Source organism: Melanerpes formicivorus, unplaced genomic scaffold, assembly GCF_026170545.1.
Source record: "Melanerpes formicivorus ecotype bairdi unplaced genomic scaffold, bMelFor1.0.p_v2 SCAF_87, whole genome shotgun sequence".
NCBI classification, from domain to species: Eukaryota; Metazoa; Chordata; class Aves; order Piciformes; family Picidae; genus Melanerpes; species Melanerpes formicivorus.
Window position 1 is genome coordinate 978,613 of NW_027142439.1, and position 26,324 is coordinate 1,004,936.

General features: G+C 43.3%; 1 long non-coding RNA gene across 1 annotated transcript; it reads left to right on the forward strand.

The window, feature by feature from the left end:
* Positions 1-26,324, forward strand: LOC137454876 (uncharacterized). The gene is made up of 3 exons (XR_010990708.1): positions 1-77; positions 7,353-7,446; positions 26,175-26,324. It is a non-coding gene; the product is annotated as an uncharacterized lncRNA (long non-coding RNA).

The following is a 26,324-nucleotide window of genomic DNA, read 5'->3' on the forward strand; positions in this document are numbered from 1 at the left end:
CTGCCCCGCGCTCCTCTTCCTGTCGCCGTCGCTACCGCCGCCGTGCTTCGGAGCGAGTACCGCCACCGGCATAGGCGGTAAGAGCCGGAGGGACCGGGCGCGGCTGGGGTAGAGGGAACTGGGCGGGTGGGGGAAAGCCCGTCTTCGGAAAACGGGAGGCAACCTGTATGCCGCCGACACCAGGAAAAGTCGCCTCAGGAGCCCGGCGGGAAGCGGGCGGGAGGCTCCTGGAGGTGGTGGCAAGTCTTGCCGCTGGCGCCCGGGCGGATCTGTCACTCGAATCCCTCAGCCTCCGAGGGTGGGAGCGGCTGCCTCCTCCGGCAGGTAACCCCGCGTTCCCGGGGTGACTGCGGGCGGCACCTCGCCCGGGCGGGGATCCCGGGAGCCTCGCTTACACCCCCGGCGGCGCGGGGGCGGGCGGAGGGAGCTCGGGGCGGGCGAGAGGCGCGGGACAGCCGGAGCGGAGGGTCGCGCCGCGGCCCCGGTTTGCGCCCCGTTCTCTCGTGACATGACATGACAGGCTTTCCCCGATCTCCCCCCGTTCCTCACCGCCCCCACCCCCCCCCGCCGATCCCTCCCCGCTTCTCTCCCGCCTCTCCGCCGTGGAGATGTCGGGGCGCCGCTCGGGACGCGGCGGCTCCTGCTTCCCCGCTCCGCAGCAGCAGTCGGGATGACTTTCCCCACTTACATGTCCATCTCCCTTTCTCGCCTCCCCCCCACCCCCCCCCGCCCCCCCTCCGCCGCCTTCTTCCTCTCTCCCCATGTTTTCGTAACCCGGATTAATGCCCCTTCGCTCTTTCTGTTTCCCCTCCCTTCTCTTCCCTCCCCCCTCACCCCCCCCCACCCCCCCGCCCCCAAATAAGAGAACAACCTTCGCTTTTTTTTTTCCCTCCGTTTGTTTCCTTTCCATGTTAGCAGATTAACTTCTCCGTTTAAGCGATTTCTTCACCTCCCACTTAAGCGCTTAATTTCCCGTGTCACGATATCGGAGCCGCCTTTAGCAGAAACCTGGGTGACGGTTATGCTGCCACATGCTATCACATTTATCATTCTCTGTCCCTTTGGGTATTAACGAAGGACCAAAGTGCTCTTCATCGCGTATTGCACACGGCTATTTTTTCCCCCCCCCCTTAGCATTAAAACGCGAGTTTCCTTCCTGAACTAGAGGGGGGGGGAAACATAATCCGAAGCCATTTGAATCGTGCCAGCTATTTGTAGGTGGTTTTCCTCTCCTCCCACACACCCCAAAACCGAGTAAATACCCTCCCCATAGATAGCCCAGCCTAACACTGTGATCAGAGCTGGCCATTCACCTCCTCTTCTCCGCCTACAAAATTCTCTGTCTCTGTCACCCGGGTCGCTATTTGTCATTGGCTTAGCTATTTTTTGGTGGCTGTTTCTATGTCATTTCTCGGTGGCCAGCAGCTCTCTGTCTCTCGTAGCTGTGCAAGCGCGATCGTTGCTTATTGTGATAGGCGCCGAAATCTCTCTCGCAATCTATCTGCTGAGCGATTCCCCCGCCGCGCACACACATAATATGTGACACGGTGCCTTTTCCTCCACGACGCCGTTTAACCCGTTCGGGGCTGGGTTTGATGTGGGCGCTTGCCTTTCGGAGTTGTCTACAACATAACACGCAGGACATCTTTTTTTTTGCCGCCGTTGCTGGGTGGGAGCGCGGGCAAGGATAACACGGTGCGGCGGGGTAGGGAGTTCCGGAGCGGCGCGGTGAGCTCCGGCGCTGGCAGGCCAGCGGGCTCCTTCCCAGCCACAATTTCTAGCCTTACTTTTTATTCCTCTTCCTACTTCCCTCTTCACTTTCGGCGGCCCGACTGTATTTTTTTTATTTAATTCCCTTTTTTCCTTTTTATACACATATTATTTTTTTTTTACGGAGGCAGGAGGGCGTATGGATATTTTCTTCCGATGCCGTATGATCGGCGGGCTCTGGCGGCTGCCGTCGAGCTAGCGGGCGCGCAGGATGCGCAGCCAGTGCAGCATCGGGCCCCGGTCAAAGCGCCCGTTCAGCAGCGACTGGACCGGCTGCTGCCCCCCCTGGTTGCCTGCGGGGACGCGGTGCTGGGGCCGAGAGGTTGGACCGGGTCACAGCCTTTCCCCGCTCCTCTCCTCCACTTCACTCCCCCTCCCAGCACTCGCGCTCCCTCCCCCCCTCAACCCCCCCCCGCACATCCCTCCGCGGCGTTCAAAGCCAGAACCAGCCGCTTTGCGCTTAAGCACCCTCGCCACCGAAAATAACGAGTTAACCGAAGAACGTAGGAGGGACGCTGAGAAGAGTTGGGGTACAGAAGTGCCGCACAAAAAAATTTCTGTGTGCATGCCCGAGAGCGTGTAGTCTTAAAGTGAAATGGCAAAACTTAGCGTTTCCAGCATGGCAACTGGATTGTGATTCAAGGTATTTTCTGTGTAACGCAGAAATACAGTAGTTCAAGAAGCTTTTCTTGTGTCGAATCCTTCGTTTTCCCTGGACTCTTTTAATCCAGTACACAGATTCCACTTTTTTCGGTCCTTTTTTTTTTTTTTTCCCTGGGAATAGCTGCTTTGTTTTTCTCCACGGTTTATACCTTTTTGCCCTGCTAGCTAGAAAATTCAGTTTAATCACTGAAACAGCAATGCTAGTAAGATTCTACCGAAATGTCGCGTTTATTTCTTTAGATTTGCTTCCTGACTTTTTCAAGAGTGTTTTCAGCAACCTTTTCAGCAGTGTGGGAATGTGCACGAAGCTGTTTCATTGTAGCCGTGTATGCTTCGAAATACCAAGATTTGAAGAGATTTACACTGTTCCACAGTGGCAGTGTTCTCCTAGGCACCGACTTTCACTTTTAGGGAAATAACTGTCCTGGCTCAGAGCTGATTGGGGGGGGGGGGGGAAATAATCTATCTATAATTTGGTGTTGTACAGGTGCATATGCTATTTTTTTTTTGCACTATGTGAGAGTCACGTTCAAGAGGATGCAATTTATGCCTGGTTTTCATTTTAATTAAAGTCTGTGCTTGGAACATATTTGACTACATAAAACAACTGCTCTTTCCCAGCTCTTTTTTTTTATTTCTCAGCTGCACCATTCCCATATTTTACAATTACATAAAGGTGGGTGTGGCTAAAATGAAAGCAGCAAGCAATCTGATATCAATATATGGTGTATGTCAAGTAGGTTTCCCTTTCTTATATTTGATGTATTCCTTATTTTGAGGTCGGGTTTGTTTTTTTTTTGGGGGGGTGTGGGTGGGAAATCATGTAGTTTAAACAGACCCTTGTAGAACTGCTTGCATTTTTTACCTTAGTTAAGATGTCAAACATTAACTGGGAGTACTTGGCCCTGGAAAAGTTGCATTTGGAGGAAGTATTTAATGAACTTAAAGATTTAAACATATATATATATATATATATTTTTTATCAGTAAGTGAAAGTTGAAGTTCTTTGTTTAGTAGGATATTGTTGAGGAATACCATTTAGCATAGGGTATGGAGGTTGGCTTGTAGTTTTCTTGGTAGTGGGGGGTGGTTTTTTACATATATTTAATATTTTTTATATTCAACCTAAATCCTTTATCTTCATTCCTAATAAAACCATCCAGAGAAGCTTCAATTGTCTTTTTTTTTTCCCCTGGTGTTTTTTTTGTGCCTGTGTTTGGACTTTTTGGGTAGGTTTTTTTTTTTGGTTGGGGGTTTTATTTGTTTGTGGGGTTTTGTTTGTATTTTTTTTTCAAGCCCTCTAAGTTGCACTGGAATTCTGCACAAGGTACCCTCCCACCCTATAGGTGTGTATCTGCTGAAGCTTGGAGTGATTCTGAGATTGGATTTTCAGAAGCACCAGTCATCTGGAAGTGTGACTGTTCTATCTGTGGGACTTTTTCATGTGTTAGGGTAGTGTTACATAGGAAGTTGATTGTCATGGTTTAAATGTAAGCTATATATGTGCTAACAAGGTGTCATGGGATTCTTTTTCTGCTTATTTGGCTGGGGTATATATATTATTTTTTTTGCTCAGCTTCTGGAATTCTGAACTTCTTACTGTTCCAGCCAAAGTGTATTGTCATGGAAGGAGTTTTGCTGCTAAATTGCAGTCTTTATTTCTTTGTTTATCCTTATGACGAGTAAGTCGGGCTCTGTAGTGAAGTGCATCTGGATCTGCCTGCACACTACCTGTCTGTGCACATCCTCCCTGCGAACGCTGCGGGGACGGTGCACATCTCATCCCTCTTTAATGTCAGAAGGCATCCTAACAGGTGTATCGATGCTTTTCTGTAACACTTCCACATCTATGCAAGCACAGGACCTTTCTCTCCATAAAAAGTAACCATGTAGCAGTTGTCATTTCTTTTATGTGACCACATTGTTTTGTTGCTCGCATTAGGGAGCAAATTAGCTACTGAACAATTCAGGGAGACCTGAGAAGCTTATCACTGTAACTCTCCGAATATGCTGCAGGTATTCTGTTTTGTAGATACAGTCATCTGCCCACACCCAAAGGCCCTCTGCAAGTCATTGCAGTAATTTACATTCATTACAAACTGTCAGAGGCAGGGCGCATCTTGGGCTGCCTTTGCCTCTAATTGAAAGAAGCAGAGAATGAAATTGTAGGCTTTTGTCTACAGGAAGGGAAATGCTTTTCTGAAGAAGTTTTTAAAACTGAGGGGAAAAAAAACCCCACCCCACCTTTGAGTGAGTGTTCTCCGTGGATTATTTTTTTATATATATATATACATTTAAAAGTTTTAAACCCTTCCTATCTGGGACAAAAAAATCTCCAAAATGATACAGCATTTTAATATTTGGAAACTTTTCTTTGAGCAGCTTGCCCAAATTCTTTGTGTCCGTGGTCCCCTGTGACTCTTCGGTTGCCCAGACCATTCGTGTGCGTGCTCCTCTGTGACTCTTCTCACAGCCATCTATTTTCTTTTTTTTAATAGCACTAGTTATGTGCTTTTTAAAGCCAGAAAAAAAAAAAACACAAGTTGATGTGCCCCACAGATACAAAAGGGCCATCAAGAGAGTGGAGATTGTGCAGCCACAGATTTCCGTTGAGCTTTTTTTTTTCCCCCCCCCCTATTCAGTAAAAATGTTGCTCTGCAGTTTTACTTTTTTTTGTGTGTGTGTGTACATGATTTGCAGGAGTTACAAAGGATTTTTAGGTGTTTGATGAGTTCATTCATGAGAAGCTGGATAAGTTTGATTTTTTTGGAAAGGAATCTCTTTATTGAAAAATACCTTGATTTATTTTTTTATTTGGATACTGGGTGATTTCTGATATTGAGATATCAGAATGAGCTTAGCTGTAAAAATTGTCTGCCTGTGTTTTATAGGCAATATCTCTACTGATTATTTTTTTTTTTTTAAATCTGGATTTAATTTTTATTTTTTTAACCCTTTACTGTGTGATTATTTAAACCACTCCCATTCCAATAAAATTTGGGGCCATATCTGATCACTGGAATGGATAGCCCCCCCAGTTGAAGAACAGTTTAGACCTTAGCTTCGTATGGCATTGTGTGAGAACTTCAGCAAGCCAGCGTGGAGAATACAATAGGGGAGCAGAACTTGAGATCTAGTGCCACAATTTTGGCAGCTTTTTGCTTTAAGAGTTGCATCTAATTAATATTTTTTCAGTGCAGCAGTGGAAAAATTAAAAAGGTTCTCTTTACAGAGAGGGCTAAGTTTTATAACTTGCTGTGATTCTAAACACTTTGCCATGTCTCGGTAGTGAAGAGCTGCTGGTGTGTAAGGATGACCTCGCACACACTCTTATTTACCACGTACACACAGGAGCAGAAAAATGCAAATCCTGTGCATTTAGCTTTTGTTTTGTTGAAAGTTTCCTGAGCTGCCTTCTAAACCTGGAGGTGATATTGTAATATTGCTCAAAGCTGAAAAATAACAGTGACTTTCAGTGATCGTTATTAGTGTCTAAAGGAAACCACTGTTAGAAGCAGGACCCCCCTCACCCGGAGACTAGTTTTGCTTTCAAAGGCTGCAAGGAGTGTCTCCACAGCAAACAGATAATTAGTAAACTTTCCTACATTGGGATCTAATTGCAACTAATTATTTTTATGGAGCATAAACTGAAATTCACTTGAAGATTGGATCTGAGCAGAGGATAATTACACATCGAGCAGGGCTCACTCTTGTATTTTAATTTGAAATGGATTTATGTAAGTCGAGTTTCAATTTTGTCTTCAGGTATGTTAGATCCCAATATAAGGGTGTGTGAGGGGAATTTTCAGAAGAATCTTTGTGCTTCTGGTGTAAAAACAGAACCTTTTTTAATGATTTTATTTTTTTTTTAAGGGTGAAATAGATGTGTGGAATACGTGGGGATAAAGATAAATTCCTTTTTCTTGCTAAGACAGAGGGCTTAATATACTTCCCTAGCTGTGAGGGGGAGGTTTAGTATTTTCTGCAGTACAATTAAAGAATAAAGAACAAATGTATGGAAATATTTGTTAACAGGTGACCTGATCTGGCCATCTGCTCCTCGTTTGTGAGACATGGGGTGTAGCTTGTCATGGTATCTACAGTGGAAAAAGTCAAAGTTAAAATGAATTTGAGATTTTTTTTGGCTGTGTGAATGCATTGTTTCCTCCAGTAGCTATCTGGCTGTAGTTGCTCCCTCTGCCAAGTCATACTTTGTTCTTACCTGAGCCTGGCTAATTACTGTCATAGCTTTTTGTTTGTTTGTCATCTTTGGGGTGGGTTGGTTTTTTTTTTTAAGTTTTAAAAATGTATTTAATCTCTCACCCTGTGATGCAATATTCCCACTGATAGGTTTTAAAGCAGCTAATACCTTTGGGTTGCATTTTAATGGAGGAGGTAATGGTACTGCCTTGAGGAGCAAATAAAAGACTCTGAAAGCCAAACCCCTGGAAGTTAAATACAGAGCAGTCAATAGCATATTTAGGGAATTAGACAATGATAATCACAAATCCATGAAGCACACTTACCTGTTTGCTTGTTTGAGCAGGGAGGGAGAGATTGGGGAGAGGGGGAAAGGGAGAACAACCACCCCCCCACCTCCCCCCCCTTTTTTTTTTCCTCCTTCCTCTTACTTTCATCTTAAATGCTGCGGGAGGAATGAAAGCAGAAACATGCTAATCTGATTTGTTTCAGGAGGCTTCTGATAATAGAGGCGTATCACAGGTGTTCCTAATCAAGTCAGTTTGGTTTTTAAAGAGGAGGGGGGGGAAAAAAAAAAAAAGTAGTCTTTTTAAAATTAGGATTTCCTGTAATATAGACAATGTGAGGGTCAAGCCAGTGACCTCCATCTATGTTTGGGGATCAACCATGAAACTGTGGGTGTTGGAAATACGTTATAATACATGACATTTTTATTGCAGGTTTCGACCTTTCAATAGAGAACTGATTTTGGAGCACGGCTTACTCCTGTGATTGCAAAACCTCTCTCTGGAAGGTTGCTGGAGCAGGAGCATGGTATATATTATATTCACATTTCCCTTCTTAACGTGTGTTCTTTGTTTTAAAAAGCATCTCTAGAGTGGTGCAGGATATTCAGAGCATCCCAACCAGGCCGGTGCTGGTGGATTTATTCAAGATTTTATTTGTTAAAATAATTCTTTACACCCCTCCTGTAAAATGGGGGAAAAAAAAAGTCCTTTGAGTAGCAGCATTTGCACCAACTCTGCTCAGAAGGAAATTGCCAAAGATATGTGTGTAAAAAGCTGGGTTTGCAGCAGCCTTGATCACTGGAGTTACATAAATTCCCCATATAGTATTGTTCTCCTGTTCTTGCCTTGGGAATTACTTGAGCTGAAACGGTGCTGATCCCAAACCAAAGTCTGGATGATAGAGTGTTTATTTTTAAATAAGGTTTATCTTTTGTCGGGAGGGATGTGCTAAAGAACAGGAGAGGCAGCTAGCTGAGTGCATTTCAATGTACTGTGAAAAAGCTGGGTTTAAAAGCATTAATAAACCAGCTACCTGGCAAGCAGAGAGGCATAAACCAGGGACAAAAGGCCTTCCGAGCCTCCCACCTGTACCAGCAGAGTTACAGGTTTTATTTGTTGTATCCATTTGTCAGTAAATGGATATTATGTGGTAAACCAGTGAACATTTAAGAATAATTAATATGGACTGTGCTACACTCATACTGCAAGTCCTGCTTTGCACTAAAAGTGCTCCTTTGGCTGAAACCGAGAAATCCATTCCGAGTAATCCTAACCTATCTGCTTCTAGATGAATAATCTTAACTAACCATTTACATAAACAATTGAAATTAAAATAGTAACTACTCCTGGATTGAGTAAATTTGTTTAACTACAAAGTGGGGTAGTAAAAACTGCAGGACTTTATCTTCAGCAAAATATATTGCAGTGCAGCAACTTTTATGAACATGTCGTGACTTTAGCAGTTCCAGCTTTCAGCTGGAATCGAGTTTTTGTCCTTAATCAGATCTGTCTGTCTTCAAAAGCCTTTTTTCCCCCCTCCTCCCTAGGAAGTAATTCTAACATAAAGTCAGAGAAGTCTGAAAAAATCCCAGAATTTTCGATTATCCCAGAAACTGCTCATTTACAGCAAGCAAAGCCAGCTGAGGTGTAAATTGCATTTTTCCTCAGTGTTTTCAATCCTAGGCAGTGTGAGTGAGGAGCTGCTGGATTTTAGCAGTAGCACACCTCCTGTTAGAGAGGGAGTTGAGTCATTCATCTTCTGAATCGATTTTTCATCTAAAACTGATTATTTTATTAATTATTTTTTTTTAAGGGTAGTTAAGACCTAGGGAAATTTATCACTGGAGGAACAAAACTTTGAACACAGCAAAGTGTAGGAAGTGAAACAACTGATTTCTGCAAGCTTTGCAGTTGGTGATTACAGACTTAGGTAATTCTTTTAGAGTTTTCTTCCTTTCTGATTAAAAAAAAAATCACCAAGGGGAGTATTATTTTTTTTGGTAATGCTCTAATAGTGTTTGGGTAGCATGCTTAATGTGCTCCCAAATAAATAAATATGTCAATATTTCACACTTTGTCCAGAAACTGCTCTGAGTGTACTGCTGCCTTTCTGGGGGGAAATTTGTGTGGTTTAGGTTTGTTCTTTTTTTTTTTTGTCTCTTTTTATCTTTTTTTTCCTTTTTTCATATTTTTTTTTTCTCCTCCTCCCCCCCCCCTTTTTTTTTTCTTTCTTTTTTTTCCCCTTTTGTATTTGTTGAGTCTTTATTTCATTATTTTTTTCCCCCTTTCTTTCCTGTACAAAAGCAATTGCATTCCTGTTAATGAAAATCAGGATTATATTGCCAGGCAAAGGTATCGAAGGCTCCCTTGTGACATATTTAAAAGGTGAAAGTTTGATGGAGTGCTCCTTGGTCTGCCACAAGTTCAGAGTATTTCTCAGAGATTTTTTTTCTCCTAGATTCTTATTCAGAAAAAAAATAATATGATTTCTGGTTAAGAGCTGAATATCAAAGGGACCTTAAATTTAGGGCCTAACCTTGCAAGCTTTTAAATACACAAGTAGTCCTAATGACTTGCTACGGTGAATAAGGATTTGCAGAATCATGCTCTCATCAGCTGCAAACTTTAGTTCCTTTCCTGAATAAAAGATATTAAATTATTTTTGACCTTTGAGGCAAGTTTAAATGATTTTTCTAAAATCCAAGGAGGAGAGTTTTACAGTAATGCAGTGATTGAGTCATTTATAAGCCTAAAGATCTTGCAAGAGTTCTGCAGTTGTCCTCTGACCATTACAATACCTTTGTGTTTATTTGCTCTGGAGCACTTTTTCATGCTGAAATTTGCCCCATATCTGTTTTTTGGGGTTTTTTTCTCCCGGATTTGTCATGTATTTGGTAGTCAGCTTGGCTTTTTCATGATCCAGAGAGGAGGTGAAGCTTTGAAAGGAGATGTTTGTGGGGGGGGGGGTGTTTGTTTTATTTTCTTACTTTTAGCCTCTGCTCTTGTAATTCTAATTTGGGCAAAACTACCATTTCTCTTGTTGGAAGTCGAGCCTGAAACTAGGACTGCAGTGCTGGCCCCTTAAAAATTGTTGGTGTGGCTATTGCAAATTGTATGCTTGACTCTGTAAACTCTTTTGCAATATCTAATTGCAGTGAAGCTAGAGAGATAAAAATGTACAGGCTGCTTCGCTGAAATGCTTCTCGTTTGTAACTTCTCGTGGCCACTTTTACCACTTGTGCTATAGATACACACTTGAGGCTCTGTAGGCTTGGGCTGAATCATAATCTGAAAGCTGACAATGCATGTGTATTGCTCATCTCCAAGAAGTGTTGCACATTACTTTCCTCAATTCATCTATGCTTTCTTTAAGGACTTGTCTTGCTTTTCAAAGGCAACTTAAATATTTTTCCTGGAAGAGAGATGTAGCTATAAATGCAACCCATGGCTAATTATTACAGCACATGTAAAATCAGCCATTGTTTGAAACTCTGTGATAGCTTAGGCATGGCTGGGTTAAGTTTTCTAATCTGAAACAACTGAATTTTGGGGGGTTGTTAGTTTAAACTAGATCCAGCACTAACATTATTTTTCAATTGAGTTTTGTATACTATTAGATTTAAACAGACATTAACTTCTGTTATTAGGTTAGGCATTTAATGAAACATGTATAGATGGAGGATGTTAAGGCTGATATACTCACACCTCATTTTTCCTTGTCTGTTGCTAAAATGGTCTTGCAGGGCAGCAGGAAGAGAAAAATTATATACTACAAATCCTTTAGGGAAAAGCAGTTAAAAGATGCTAATTGGGGTCTTCAGTGTTTATTCTTCTCACTCACAATTTACATATAGGAAGGTAAAACAGTGCTCCTTTTTATTATTTTTAGTTTTATGTGCTGGAAATGCATCTAAACCCACCCACTTAAGCTGTGGATGGAGAAATGGCATCAGAGCTCTTAACTGTTCAGCTACTGCAGTGATGCCTTAGCACACCTTTTGTTTTTAGCCTGGTGCTCGAAAAAGGGTAGGTATGAAGATGGGCAGTTGCTGGTTGAGCAGTGTGGCTGAACAACTGTTTTGTAGTTTGCTGGCTTTGAGTTCATTTTAAATGCATGAATAGAATAAAATAGAATAAACCAGGTTGGAAGAGATATTCCCAGCAAATTTTTTTGTTGTTGTTTGTTGGGGCAGGTTTGGAGGTGTTTTTTTTTCCAGAGAACAATTTGTTGTTGTTGTTATGTTGTGTATTTTTCTCCCAGCGATATTTTGCCTCTTTTTTTGCAAATGATAATGCTACAAGAACCCATTCAAAGCAGGAATGCAGCAATATCTATTTTTTTATTTGCACAGGGCTTGAAAATCTCAGTAATGTGCAAATGCCTCTTAAATATTCACATGTTTCCATTAACCCACCAAATTTTAAGAGCTTACTTTTTACTCCCTGGGAGGGTCCTTTGGCTATTTTTGTTTTGTGGATGTGTGTGTTCATTTTTTGTCTATTTTTTGTCTAATTTTTTTTTTAAGCATTCAGGCCAAAGGCTTTAATGATTTATTCATCCACTTCTTGATAATGAAGGGTGATTTTATGTTGTTGTTGTTATTATTAGTAGTAGTAATAATATTAGTATTATTAGTATTAGTATTATTTGTATTATTATTTTAGTTCTCCCTCTTCCCACAGCAAGAAATAGATCTAAGTATTTACAGGACACTTAACTTCAACTGATAATTTCTTACTTCCAAATATATTGAGCATAATATAAGCCACTTTTAGATTTAGCCAGGACTTCCAATGGATCTGATAAATCAGAACCTTTGCTTTGGGATTTCTGTAGTATTTTGGAGCAAGATTTTCTTTGGGTATAATCGGTAGATACTGTGGTCTCAAGTGTGTTGTCACTTGAGTAATTCTGAAAGCACTTTGCTTCCTCCTGTTGTGAGTTAGTCCATGTTTTAGTCAAGATGAAGAATTAGAAAAGGAGGCTGCTTCATCTGTTGTGAAATGCAGAGGCTCGCTCAAGTATTGAAAGTTATTGCAGAACAAAGTTCTCGGTTGGTAGTGTCGTGCTGGTGGCGGTGTCTCGCACAGACCAAGAAACTCCTTATCACCAAAAAAACAGAAGGGTTGTGTGGTAGTTATCCTATCTCCATGTTCCCCTAAAACCTGAAGAGTTTTTTTCCCCCAAGTTCTCCAGAGAAGGGAGAATGATGCTTTTAATGCTAAGCACAGGAGTCACCCAAGCAGCAGTCGGATGTGTCTTTTTCTTCACCTGTTTTATCGCCTTGCCCTGACAATACATTTCAGTTCTCAGGCAAAGTGAGTAATGGAGATTGTAGTTTAGATGACCAGAGCTTTTTTTTTTTAACCCAAGAGTCCCATGCTGATCTTTAATGCTGTGGCTATCGAATCCACAAGCCTGTATGATTTGCAAGTATTGCTAGTGCTTGCAAGATATGCAAGTATTACTCCATGCTACTTTAAGTTCTAAATGTGTGGCCTTTCTAGTCAGCTCAGCAGTAGATAAAATAGTGTTTGAAATAAGCTCACAGGAAAATGGGTGCATTTTCCCTTTCTGGAGTTAACCAGGTTTAAAATCTGGATCTTCATTTGTATGGTGTCTGTTTTGCATCCAGGTTTAGAGTGTAACTAGAAGACTCCTGAATTAGCAGTGAGAAAAGAATTCCTTTCAGGGTATTAGCCCTGCTAGACTGTGTTCTGTTTTCACACCAGCAACTCTTTAATAAATTTTCACTAAGGTTTTGATCCCAGCTATGTCACTGTAACTGCAGTGACTTTGGCTCTGAATCCTGAATGTTTGTTTCAGAAACTCCTATGTTTGTGCAACCGCATGAGAAACTAACAGGAAAGTAAAATACAAGAATGCTCATAAGTTATCTCTTAAATGTGTTGCCCTTGTTTGGCTGTTTGGTGGGGTTTTTTTAATCTATCTAGATACAGAGACTTTCTTTCTTTTTTCCTTGCATTTTTTGGTGTGCAAGACTTAATTTGTCAAACCCCACACCCCCCCGCCCCAGTCTCCCGACCTGGAAATGATCATTCGAAATGTGCTCAAATTTTGTTTGGTTGGTTTATTTTTAGATTAATATAACTTGTGTTGCTGACCCACTTTCCATTATGTAAAAAACCTGAACAGAATTTGTCATGAAGGTAGGAATTCATGAAGGCTAACACTAGAGGGCAATTGAAAGCAGCTGCTTACCCCAGGACAGTTAACGGGTGCTTGTGGGTGTGCGTTGAAAAAGATGGAGCCTATGGAGACTCGCCCAGTGTCTCCTCCAGGCACAAGCTGATCTTTGCCATTACCTTCCTGAGATAATTTATTTACCTTGCTTTTCATATCCTTGAGTGCTCCAGCGAAATGAGGAGGAAGTTAAGCCCCTTCTTACTCTTTGCTGAATTAGAAGTTGAGGAGCATCTTCCACAATACCCTACTTCACTCCCTCCTGCCACTCTGCAAAAGGCATAACTTGGTGGTGGGTTTTGCTTGTTTTTAAACTGCTCTCATGCTACATCAATCCTGCTGCCTGAAAGAGAGTGAGCTGTGGGAGGCCAGGTGATGTTGCTCTGTAACTTAAATGCCTCTTAAGCATCAAGGAAAGCAGAATATAGGGTGGGTGAAATGTAGTCCTACAAATTCCTTATCAAATACTGCCAAGTTATGAAAATTAATCTGAGTAACTTACAAACAAAAACACAAACCCAAACCACACCACAAGCAGGATGAGGCTTCAAACAGGTCCTTCTTGGCCATAATATTATATTGGATGCAGTATAGAAAATGGCAAAGGTTTAAAAAGATATATATAAAAGTTAAAAAACAAATTAAAGATGAGCAATCAAGTTCTGTAGTTAATATTTTAAGTGAGGAGGAGAGAGAGCTCCTATGTACATTGTGCACAGTTTAAGCAATTTCTGCAACAGCACATTACATAATGAATTGCAGTTTCCAGGATGGCAGTGTTCATTATAGATTTACAGAACCCCCTGCATGCTTGTAAATAATAACCTGCAATGCAAATGGGGGTGTCATGGTTCTTGAAAAGCACTCGGGAGTTCTTCTTTTAGCAATGCAAATTCTCTCATTATATTGAAATGTATGCAAGCAGCCATGAAGATCCTTGTGCCACAGTACAAACGTCTACACGAGGGCATCTTGTCAGTGATTGTGTTTAGACTCATCTATCTCATTTTATATACCTACACCTATCTCATTTGTTAGACATTTTAATGTGTAATTGCATGTTAAAAAGCTAACCTAAGATTAAAATGGCAGGATCATTCTGTGCCAGTGTTTCAAGCAGTATTATCTTTGCCCAACTTGCCATCAAGGTCTAAAACTTCCTCTTGCTTTCACTGCTCTCAAATCTGTATTTTTATGTTCTTCATTGAAATACTTCTGGTCACTCTGGCAGTGCCACAAAATCAACACAAACACTGTGGTGCATTTGTTGTGGTAAACATTTCCACCTGTTTTCTGCAGGTCTGGTCAACAGTTTCAGTGCAAGCTGAAAACATGTAATCTGCTGGCAGTGATGTGCCTAACCTTAATCAGCGCTGCAGCCTTTGGGGAAGAGATTGTGTCACCAGGCAGTATAGAGTCCAGCAGTGACTGACCTTGATAAATCTGTGACAGAGGAAAATAGTTTTCAAACTCCCTAATTTCCAAAATGCAGAAAAGGGGGGGGGGAGGAGGAAAGGCAGGGGGGGAGAGCAGGGAAGGAGGAAAAAAAAAAGCCCATGTGGAATTTAACCCACTGAAGTTGTTAGATTCTCTGTGTGTCAGGGGAGGCCTTTGGGTTTGGGGGGGGGGGGGGGGGCAGTGAGTGTTGAGGAATTGGTTAATAATTATGTACAGTGATGAAGAGGCCTTAATCAACTCTCATGGTTTTAAGAATGTGAATGTTTATACCAGATCTATACCAAATCTATACCAATTTTATACCAAATCTATACCAAATTTATACCAAATCTAACTGTACCCTCAAGTGCTTAAACCACACATACATGTAAGCTTTTAAGGAACTGAATCTTTATAGTCTTTTGCAGGTAAGACACTACCAGTTTAGGAATAAGCATTGTCCTGGCTCTTGTCCTTCTCTTTTCCCTTTTACCAGCTTGATTGATTTTATTTTCCCCCTAAATCAACGAGCTACCTTCTGTTACTAAGTTAATGTTAAGGCTGCCGTGAGAATTTACTTGAGCAGAGCAAGAGCAATGTGGAGCTCGATATTGTGATATTGGTCTGTTCTGTCTTTAAGCAGGTGGTTTCATGTGGCAGGCTGGAAGAGAGACTCTTTTTCTTCCCAGCTTTTGACAAAAAGATGACGCATATGACTCAGAATTAGAAGGGGAAATCTGCCAGTTTGCATCAGTTCCTTAACTTGTGGGCTGCTATTCACCACAAGGAAAATCAGTATACTCGCACCAGGGCTTGCTGCTTCTGAGATGAGGAGTAACCATTTCTTTCAGAAAGTGTAGGATGGATGGAGTAGGCCTTCAATACATTACTCTGGGCTTTTCCTATAATAAGATATTTTCCAGTTGTGTTACATTTTGGGGAAGGAAAAAGGGCATGTGCTTCAATGCTGCATTAAACCAGGAATCAGACATCTTATAGCTGCATGCAAATAAAAGCAAAGGAAATCTGCTTCCTCTTGAAAATAAAACACTTCTATTTGGCTGGGACTGAAACTCAGAAATCATTTAGCTCTCCACAATCAAGAGGTAAGTTGTTGGTTTGGTTTTTCTTTTAATATTATTATTCTTTTAATGTAATTCCTCAGATCTGACTCTCCAGTCCAACTTTTAAGTGTTAGGACCTACAAAATCAGAGCTATTTTTTTTTTGAGGGCAGAAGCCATCTGTTTTGAATGGGGAAATAATTACCCCTAGTAAGGGGGGAAAAAAAAATCCAGTTTGTCAAAATTTCCTGCTTCAGACCTGCTAAAAAAAGATAATGTGCAGCTTAGTGGTAATGGCAATTGGTTTTGTTGTTTAGGTTTGGGTTGTGGTGGAGAGAGACTTCTTTCAATCCTGATGGTATAGCCAAACAGCCTTTTATTTAAAAGGCAAGTCAAATTGTTCAGAGATCAATGTCTTGGGTTAAAGGTATTTAGTAAGCAGTTTGATAGGGCTGAGAGAACAATATTTTTTCTTCTTCTTTTTTCTTTCTTTCCCTCCTGCTGTGCTTTAGGTGTTGCCTTATGAATCTTTTTCTTAATATATTAACTTGCAGTTAATTCAGCGTGGTTTTACTTTAAGCTTGTTGGTGAACTATTGAAAATCTAGCTTAATATAAAGCCCTAAGAGTCACCCACCAGCCTTCATTTTTTCTTCTTGTCCTGGTGGATAAATTTCCTTCATTTGGCAAAACTGTTGTTTTGAGGAAGGGAAAAAAAAAACCACCATCCTAAATGAAGTTCATTTTCTAGCTGGGAATAGGCACTTCATTGCTTAGCAATCTGTCAGCTTGAGAAAGCACCATCTTCTTTTGCATTAGTTCAGCTCTATGAGGAGTGGGTCTCCCTAAAGGGGGAGTGGGGGAACCAACTCAAAACGTTTTTGAAAGGGCACATGTGGATCTGTATGTTAGCTGGTGTCTCTTCTAGGACTGTTTCACAGAGGGGTGGGGGGGAAGACTCAAGCAGCCGTCTGAGTTGCTGCTCCTACATATTTGCTCAGCTACCGTTGAATAAACAACAATCTAAGCAGATAAAATGACAAGGGATCTGCATCCCCAAGATGTTGAGGGCACTTGAAGCTTCTTTTGAAGTGACTAGTTAAATAATGAAGTTGTAGAAATACAGCTGGGGGTTGGAAAAGTTTTACAGCAATTTCTAGGAGGAGTTCCTGTGCTGTTAACTAGTGGCTTCCCTGAACAGTTGAGCTGATGTCTTATAACAGTTCAGGCTCACCTTTCCTAACTCAGGCAGTTTTCTGGCATTTTATAGAAGTCATGTAGGGATGATGTCAAAAAAAAAAAGAGGACAAATTTACTGTCTGAGCCAGAAGGCAGGCTCACAAAAAGAAACTTCTCTCAGGACACGAAAAGCTCTTTGTTCCGTGGCCTTGGTCTTTCTGTGCTTTGACCCTTATTTTATAGCATTGTCACTCTGACCCTAAATCTTCAGAAGCAGACATGCAGCAAATTTAGCCCTTTACAAGTGGGGTTGTATTCTGAGCTATGGGCCTGGTTTTTGTCTCTAGGCATTATAGTTCCATACAATGCTGAGATGTAACACAATGAGAACTGAAGATTTGTGGCTTGGTTGGTGCAAGCAGTGTCACTGACATCTAGGGCCAGTTTTACTTTTGGTAATGCATTGCTGTATCCCTGTCCTGTCCTGTGCTGTTATTTACCAATTGCAGATAAAGCAGAAGTTATAGGCAGGCAGCCTGGTTAAATACTGACTAATGTATTTTCCACTTTCCCAGGAGTGCTTTGGAAACTGAGCCTTTTGCACAGACCACCGAGGCTCCTGCAGAGTGCTTCTTGAGTATGAAGTATTCTGTTGAGGTTTGCTCAATGTTACAGAGCTACAAGATTTCTAACAGCAATATCTGCATGCCTGCCTTGCAGAGAAGATTGGGTGTCAGCTTAGGAGAGCAAAAAAAAATCTTGCACTAGGCCTGTGACTGCTTCCTGAGCTAAATGAGCAAGTCTTGTGAGGATTTAATGCAACTAACTTTTTCTTATTCTTTTTAAAAGCTGGGAATTAATGAAAGGGACAGAAAATGAATGGTTAGCTGCTATGTTTTAAACTCTTCTTATTTATTTGAAACCTAATGGATGTCAAAGGAGAACATGTTTCCTTTTCATTCCAGAACTGCTTTGCATTGTATGGAAATTGTTGTTTGAGGAGGAGTTGTTCCATTTTCTCTTTTACCAGCATATGCTCCAGGTTTTGTAAACTTAAACTGCCATCACAAGGCAATCTTTTCTGAAGGCAAGAGTGTAATAATGTCAGGGCAGGTTTATTGGAGAGAGGTTGAAATGTTTGTTTGTTTTTAACCTGAAAAGGTGATATGGATGTTAAAAATTGATTGATTTATTTTTCAATGCCAGCAAAGAAACTCAGGTTGTACTTTAAGGCAAACCTGCCTCTCTTTTTGGCAGGCCCACTAGGCTGTTAATATTTTTTGTGACAAGACTGGGAGGAAATCAACATTTCAGTGACCACTATAATGAAACAGAAAACTTAACCTTTGTGGAGCACAGAAAATAGCTGCTGCTTTTTTGCCTTAATTTTGTATGTGTCCTTTCAAGCAAAGCAAGAATGCTGCTGGTACAGAGTAAAAGTGTTCACCCAGGTTTCTTCCTGTGGGTATGCCAAAAGTGCAGGGAAGATTGGTTTTTAATATTTATTATTGTTGTTGTTGTTATTATTATTATTGTTATTAGTCAGAAGTTGTGTGTAAGCTGTGCTGGTGCAATCCAGAGGGACCTGGAAGGCTTGTTCTGAAACACAGCTTTTACACACTCTGTTAGAACCCACTTTACAAGTTCTCTGTACAACATTTCACATGGCAGTCCAGTTAGTGCATCAGCATCTGATAAAACAACACTATTTAGAAGCTGGGAAAAGAGGTGTGAGGAGTTTAATCTTACTCAGTTTTATTTTTAAGCTGGAGTTGATACAGAAACATGCTGGTAGTATACTGAAATATACATTTGTACTATGTTTGTGCTACATCAGCTTCCCTTAGTGCTGCTTTTTTAGCCAGCAAGCTGTAAAAACTGTTTGCCATCCTGTGCTTGCTCGAGGCAGAGCTGACTACCTTCAGTTTCTTGCTTTCTACACAAATCCACTGCATGTTGGTTGCTGTTCTTTGCTGCAATAGAAGCATTAATCCTACAGTACCAAGTAACTGTCATGCCTTCAGTTTGCTTTCATCACTGCAGTGGGAAGGGGGGGGGGGGGAAGGGGGGAGGAAAAAAAGGGACCAAAAAACCCCCAGTGCACCTCAGACAAACAACTGTGTGAGTCAAACCACTACAAGCAGTGGTTGGAGTGCTGAGATGAAGTAAAAACCTTGTAAGAGCAAATTTGATGCTGGTAGACCCTAACTGCATTTCCAAATTTCCAGGTGAGGTGTTTCTCTACTTCTGTATTTCTGAGTGGTTCTGTATCCTGGGGTTTATTTTTAGATAGCCTTGTTGGGAGTGTTTTTTGTTGATCTCCTGCAGTATTTCTTAGGGTAGTGCAAATATCTTTGTTCATGGTCCTTGGAGAGACAGCTGGGCACATCCTATAGATCCTCCACACTGAGTAACAGTAGATTTCAGCAATCAGCAGTGAGTAATAATGAAAGTTAAGTTGGCATTTTACATTACAGCTTCTGTAGTTCCCCCCTGGGGACATGGTTACATGGGGAAAATTGTTAAGACAGGCAGGAAATAGTGATCATAGTAGTATCACAGTAGTGTCATAGTATCAGTCAGGCCTGGAAGGGACCACAAGGATCATCTACAGACTATTTTTTTTCCCCCCTCTTTTTTTCTGCTTTTTGCCAAAGTTTCTCTTTTCAACCATCCTCCCAATTTACAACCAAATTCAAATCCTCCCCTCTGTGTTCAGAAAGTTAGCCACAGCATTAACTGGGGCTTTTGAGCACCAATTGCCAATAGTCCCAGAATCATTCAGCTGCTTGGTGGAAGGTATGGGAAGCTCTGCTCTACATGGAGAGTGGGTACAAAGCTCGATCCTGAGCGACTGCTGAGTTTTGGAGGTGAAGTGAGGCTGATTTGTTGCCTGACTGCAGTCATTTAATTTAAAAGCAAAAAGAGAAATCACTTAATGCTTGCACAGAATTGCTAGGTTAGAGACAGATTGGGTTTTAGGCCTACAGTCTTAACATGAGTTCAGAATCTTCCTGTCACTGCAGGAGAGTAGCAAGTAAAGTGTGGAGTTTATTCTCTTAATTCATTTTCCTCTGTGACCACAAATTAGTCTCAGCTGAGTGAACTAACTGAAGTCACCTGAACCAAATAATAAAGCAGTAGTAGCCCAAAGTACACTGACACCTCCAGAGTAATACTTGGAAATACTTAATGTGCATCTGTTCTGCTTTTTAAATACATCTGTATCACAGTCTCACAGTATAACTGAGGTTGGAAAGGACCTCGAGGATCATCGAGTCCAACCTGTCACCACAGACCTCATGGCTTGACCATGGCACCGAGTGCCACATCCAATCCCCTCTTGAACACCTCCAGGGATGGGGACTCCACCACCTCCCTGGGCAGCACATTCCAATGACGAATGACTCGCTTGGTGACGAACTTTCTCCTCACCTCCAGCCTAAACCTCCCCTGGCACAGCTTGAGACTGTGTCCTCTTGTTCTGGTGCTGCTTGCCTGGGAGAAGAGACCAACCCCTTCCCAGCTACAACCACCTTTCAGGTAGTTGTAGAGGGCAATGAGGTCACCCCTGAGCTTCCTCTTCTCCAGGCTAAGCAACCCCAGCTCCCTCAGCCTCTCCTCACAGGGCTGTGCTCAAGGCCTCTCCCCAGCCTTGTTGCCCTTCTCTGGACACCTTCAAGTCTCTCAATGTCCTTCTTGAACTGAGGAGCCCAGAACTGGACACAGGACTCAAGGTGTGGCCTAACCAATGCACAATGACTTCCCTGCTCCTGCTGGCCACACTCTTCCTGATGCAGGCCAGGATGCCATTGGCCTTCTTGGCCACCTGGGCACACTGCTGGCTCATATTCAGGCAGCTGTCAATCAGCACCCCCAGGTCCCTCTCTGTTTGGCAGCTCTCAGCCACTCTGACCCCAGCCTGTAGCTCTGCATGGGGTTGCTGTGGCCAAAGTGCAGCACCTGGCACTTGTTGAATGCCATCCTGTTGGACTCTGCCCATCTGTCCAGTCAGTCGAGGTCCCTCTGCAGAGCCCTTCTGCCCTCTAACTGACCAACATCTGCTCCTAACTTGGTGTCACCTGCAAACTTGACCCCCTCATCCAGATCATCAATGAAGATGTTAAAGAGCACAGGGCCCAGCACTGATCCCTGGGGGGCACCACTCTAAAGGTACATGTATATCACTCTAAAGGTGGCTGACACCAATAATTGAGGCAAAAGAGGCTTCCTCAACACGAGCAACCAGAAGGCAAGGAGTGAAGAATATACTTCTAAATGCAAGTCTCACCAGTAAGTGAGAGTTACAAATTCCAGTGTGTTTGCAGTATAAATAGTAGCATATATCAAAACTAAAGTGCAACTGCTGTTGTTTAAAGTGGTGGGAGCAGGGGGGGAAGCAAACAGTACAGTAAGATACAGCCACACAGACTTTTAGGTCTCATTGATTGGGTGTTTGAGAATAGAGATAGTATCATAGGATCAGTCAGGGTTGGAAGGGACCACAAGGATCAGCCAGTTCCAACCCCCTTGCCATGGGCAGGGACACCCCACACTAGATCAGATGTGTAGATGTCCTAATAAATAGTGCAGTGAGGTTAGCTCTGGTTCTGTCTTTTGCTGAGATGAACTTAGCTTAAATGCAATTACATGTTTGCAGCAAGAGTTGAGCTGTCAGTGTGTGCATTCATATTGAATGGTTTGCTAGTGGCACTGAGCTGTGAGCTCTGAAAGTAGAGCTTTGTCTAAAAAGCTGTCACAGGAAACTCTCCTGTCATCTGTACAGGTAAGTTGCTCTCTTGATGGGATGCACAGGGCAGGGGACACTTGTCAGAGCTGCCCTGAGTCATGCTGTGCCATCTGAGTGCAAACCCTGCCTCAGTTCTAGTTTGAAATTAAGAAGCTGCAGTGGGAAAACTGAGATACAGAGATGTATTTTGTGATGTCTGAGCTATGGGAGAGAGTAGTGCTGTGTACAAATAGTGTAACTGCTTTAGGCTATGGAACACCAAGAGTCAGGGCCTTTCACCTTCCCATTTCTGATTTGACACTGAAGGAAGGTTGGGCAAGGGTCACTATGAGCAGCAAAGCCTTGCCTTCCTAGTCCTGCAAGGAGTGGAATATGATTGTGTGTAATGCTGTCAGTGAAGGTGGTTTGGAGGGAAAAGTAGCCCAGAAGGGCTTTTGTTGTATGAGGAAAAGGTAAATGTTAAATCTCCTGTCATTCTTGGGCCTCTGGGACAACAGACAGTATTTAACAGAAGAGTTTTGATGTGTTACACTACAAATCAGTGAGCTGTCAGCTCGCTGGATAGTGCTACCTTTTTGATACAGTAAGTTACATAGAACTTAAGAACCTTGTTAGGAGTTACAGTAGCACTTAAGGAGCTTAGGAGGAGTTATAGTATCTAGAAACTAACTTGTAGCTAAGTTTTCATGGGGTCACAAAGAGATTGCATTTGGCTTGGTGGTGCTGTGAACTCTTAACCATAAACCATGGAAAACTGGATGTATCATAGTATCAGTCAGGGTTGGAAGGGACCACAAGGATCATCCAGTTCCAACCCCCCTGCCATGGGCAGGGACACCCCACACTACATCAGCCTGGCCACAGCCTCAGCCAGCCTGGCCTTAAACACCTCCAGGGACCGGGCCCCAACCACCTCCCTGCACAACCCATTTCAGGGCTTCACCACTCTCATGGGGAAGAACTTCCTCCTCACCTCCAGCCTCAATCTCCCCACCTCCAGCTTCATTCCATTCCCCCTAGTCCTAGCACTCCCTGAGATCCTGAGCAGTCCCTCCCCAGCCCTCCTGTAGCCCCCTTCAGATCCTGGAAGGCCACAATGAGGTCACCTGGGAGCCTTCTCTTCTGCAGACTGAACAGCCCCAACTCCTTCAGTCTGTCCTCACAGGAGAGGTGCTCCAGCCCTCTGCTCATCCTCCTGGCCCTTCTCTGGACACCTTCCAGCACCTCCAGATGCCTCTTGTAATAGGGCCTCCAGAACTGGAGGCAGGACTCCAGGTGGGGTCTCACCAGAGCTGAGCAGAGGGGGAGGATCACCTCCCTTGCCCTGCTGGCCACACTTCTCCTGATGCAGCCCAGGCTCTGATTGGCTTTGCGGGCTGCAAGTGCACAGATCTACCTGCACACGACTCCCAGCTCCTACTGAGGTCTCCTCCTCTCTCTCTCCTCTTAATACACAAGAGTAGAGGTAGAAGTAGTACTCTTAACAGCATGGCTAGATCAGCTTTGTGACCAGCACACAGAGGTACAAAGTTTTGTGCACACAAAACTGGATTTCAGTGAATTTCTGGCTTAGATACCACTACACTTTTTATCTTAGCCTTATTCCTTTCATCCTTTCCTTGCTTCTTCAATGCTTTCTCTCATACACAATGTCTTCCAATTAATGTGAACACTTTCATGTTCTCTCTACAGAAAAAAATCTATCTTTAGTAGCAACCTGGGAAGCATACAGTCATGGTGTGTGGTTTATTTGTGGGCATTTTTGGTAGTAAAGTTAAACCAACAACAATTAAGGAAAAATCACCCTCCACATAGCCTCCCCGGAGATTTTTGTCAGATTTTGTGTTCATGCTGAATGTTAATGAGCCCTCCTTATTAGGCCCTGCAGAGCAGAAGGCTTTAGCTGCTTGTTTCACCTTTGGAGCACAGCCCTGTGAGGAGAGGCTGAGGGAGCTGGGGTTGCTTAGCCTGCAGAAGAGGAGGCTCAGGGGAGACCTTCTTGCTGTCTACAACTACCTGAAGGGAAGTTGTAGCCAGGTGGGGGTTGGTCTCTTGTCCCAGGCACCCAGCACCAGAACAAGAGGACACAGTCTCAAGCTGTACCAGGGGAGGTTTAGGCTGGAGGTTAGGAAGTTCTTCCCAGCAAGAGAGATTGGCCATTGGAATGTGCTGCCCAGGGAGGTGGTGGAGTCACCATCCCTGGAGGTGTTTAGGAAGAGACTGGATGAGGCACTTGGTTCCATGGTTTAGTTGATGAGATGGTGTTGGGTGAGAGGTTGGACTTGATGATCTCAAAGGTCTTTTCCAACCTGGTCTGCTCTACTCTACTCCTACTCCTACTCTTTTGGATGGATAGGGGGAGACTACCTGCAAGTTCTGGTGCTGGTGTGCTTATTTTCTCCTTACTGTACAAAAGAGCACAACAGTCCTGCCAAGTCTGCATTTCATGGTGTGTGTATTTTAATTTTAGAGGGATTTACTTAAGCAACAGGAATAAGAAACTGTGCTGAAGCTAGAAGCTAAAAGCAACTAGGCAATTGAAACAACAGTATGTAATTAAACACATGGACTGCACAAACCAAGGCTTTGGTCTGAATGTGCAAATGAGAAATGCACTTCTGGAGGTATTACATGTTGCAGCTGCATTATTTGAATACTTTCCTTTTAATGTTTTAAGGTAAAAACAGAAGTGAGGAGCAGTGTTTGCTGTTGCTGGAGAATTCTTTCCCAGAGAAGTTAGGAAATGTAAACCAGACCAGGTTGGAAGAGACCTTCAAGATCATCGTGTCCAACTCATCAACCAATCCAACCCACCTAAACAACTAACCCATGGCACCAAGCACCCCAGCAAGTCTCCTCCTGAACACCTCCAGGGATGGTGACTCCACCACCTCCCCAGGCAGCACATTCCAATGGGCAATCACTCTCTCTGTATAGAACTTCCTCCTAACATCCAACCTGAACCTCCCCTGGCACAGCCTGAGACTGTGTCCTCTTGCTCTGGTGCTGGCTGCCTGGGAGAAGAGACCAACCTCTGCCTGTCTACAGCCTCCCTTCAGGTAGTTGTAGAGAGCAATGAGGTCACCCCTGAGCCTCCTCTTCTCCAGGCTAAGCAAACTCAGCTCCCCCAAATTCTCCTCATAGGGCTGTGCTCCAAACCCCTCACCAACTTCGTTGCCCTTCATATTTCACTGCTGCCTCACATTTTGTTGCTTTCATCTATTTTTTCTATTAGTTTTATTTTTTCCCTTTGTCTTTGCCTTCCACAGTATGCATATAGGGTGGAGATTTTTCTTTGCCTCTTCCTCTCTTGGATTATGCTTAGCACAATTTCTTCACAGGAGGAGACCGATCGTCGCAGCATCCCTTTGCAGCTGAGCTGACTTCGAGTTTGCATTCAGGTTTTGTCTCACCAAGGCACTGGGCAAGTTCATAGTATCAGGGCTGGAAGGGACCACAAGGATCATCCAGTTCCAACCCCCCTGCCATGGGCAGGGACACCCCACACTAGATCAGCCTGGCCACAGCCTCAGCCAGCCTGGGCTTAAACACCTCCAGGGACAGGGCCCCAACCACCTCCCTGCACAACCCATTCCAGGGCTTCACCACTCTCATGGGGAAGAACTTCCTCCTCACCTCCAGCCTCAATCTCCCCACCTCCAGCTTCATTCAGTTGTGCCAACATAATCTGGTTTGCCTATTTTAGTTATCTGAATTAGAAGACAAACATAGGTAGTAAGGGGGGGTAGGTGAGGGATGGGGTGTAAATATAGTTGTGTGTATATAAAAAATAGCCATTTCTGGTATATAGCTCCTAAAGTAGCATCAGGAACAGTGTGGCCAGCAGGAGCAAGGAGGTCATTCTGTCCCTGTACACTGCACTGGTTAGGCCACACCTCGAGTCCTGTGTCCAGTTCTGGGCTTCTCAGTTTAGGAAGGAGGTTGACTTGCTGGAAGGGGTCCAGAGAAGAGCAACAAAGTTGGTGAGAGGGTTGGAACACAGCCCTGTGAGGAGAGGCTGAGGGAGCTGGGGTTGCTTAGCCTGGAGAGGAGGAGACTCAGGGGTGACCTTATTGCAACTCCCTGAAGGGAGGTTGTAGACAGGCAGAGGTTGGTCTCTTCTCCCAGGCAACCAGCACCAGAACAAGAGGACACAGTCTCAGGCTGCACCAGGGGAGGTTTAGGCTGGAGGTTAGGAGGAAGTTTTACACAGAGAGAGTGATTGCCCATTGGAATGTGCTGCCCAGGGAGGTGGTGGAGTCACCATCCCTGGAGGTGTTCAGGAGGAGACTTGATGGGGTGCTTGGTTGCATGGTTTAGTTGTTTAGGTGGGTTGGATTGGATGATGGGTTGGACATGATGATCTTGAAGGTCTCTGCCAGCCTGGTTTGTTCTGTTCTATTCTGTTCTGTTCTGTGGTACTTTATGGAAGCTTATGCTTGAGGACTGATGTGGTACTTCATGGAAGCTTCTCTCAAAACTAGCTGTTACTCTTTTATGTAAGAAAGCTGTGTTTTTCACATCATATCCAGATAACCAGTAGTGACATTATAAAGCAGCCCAGCCTTTTTCCTTCATGTATATGTTTCCTTCTAAACCAATCTTTAGTTCCTCTCCTCAGACTCAACCATTCCCCAGGCCCTGGTTCGTGTCGCGTTGGGGTACGGAGCACAGTTGAGAGCCCCACCTGGGACTTCCCTGCACCTCACCAGCCTGCTGAGCACTGGAGACATTTGGTAGCTGATGTCAGGCCATGAAAGCTAATGGCCAA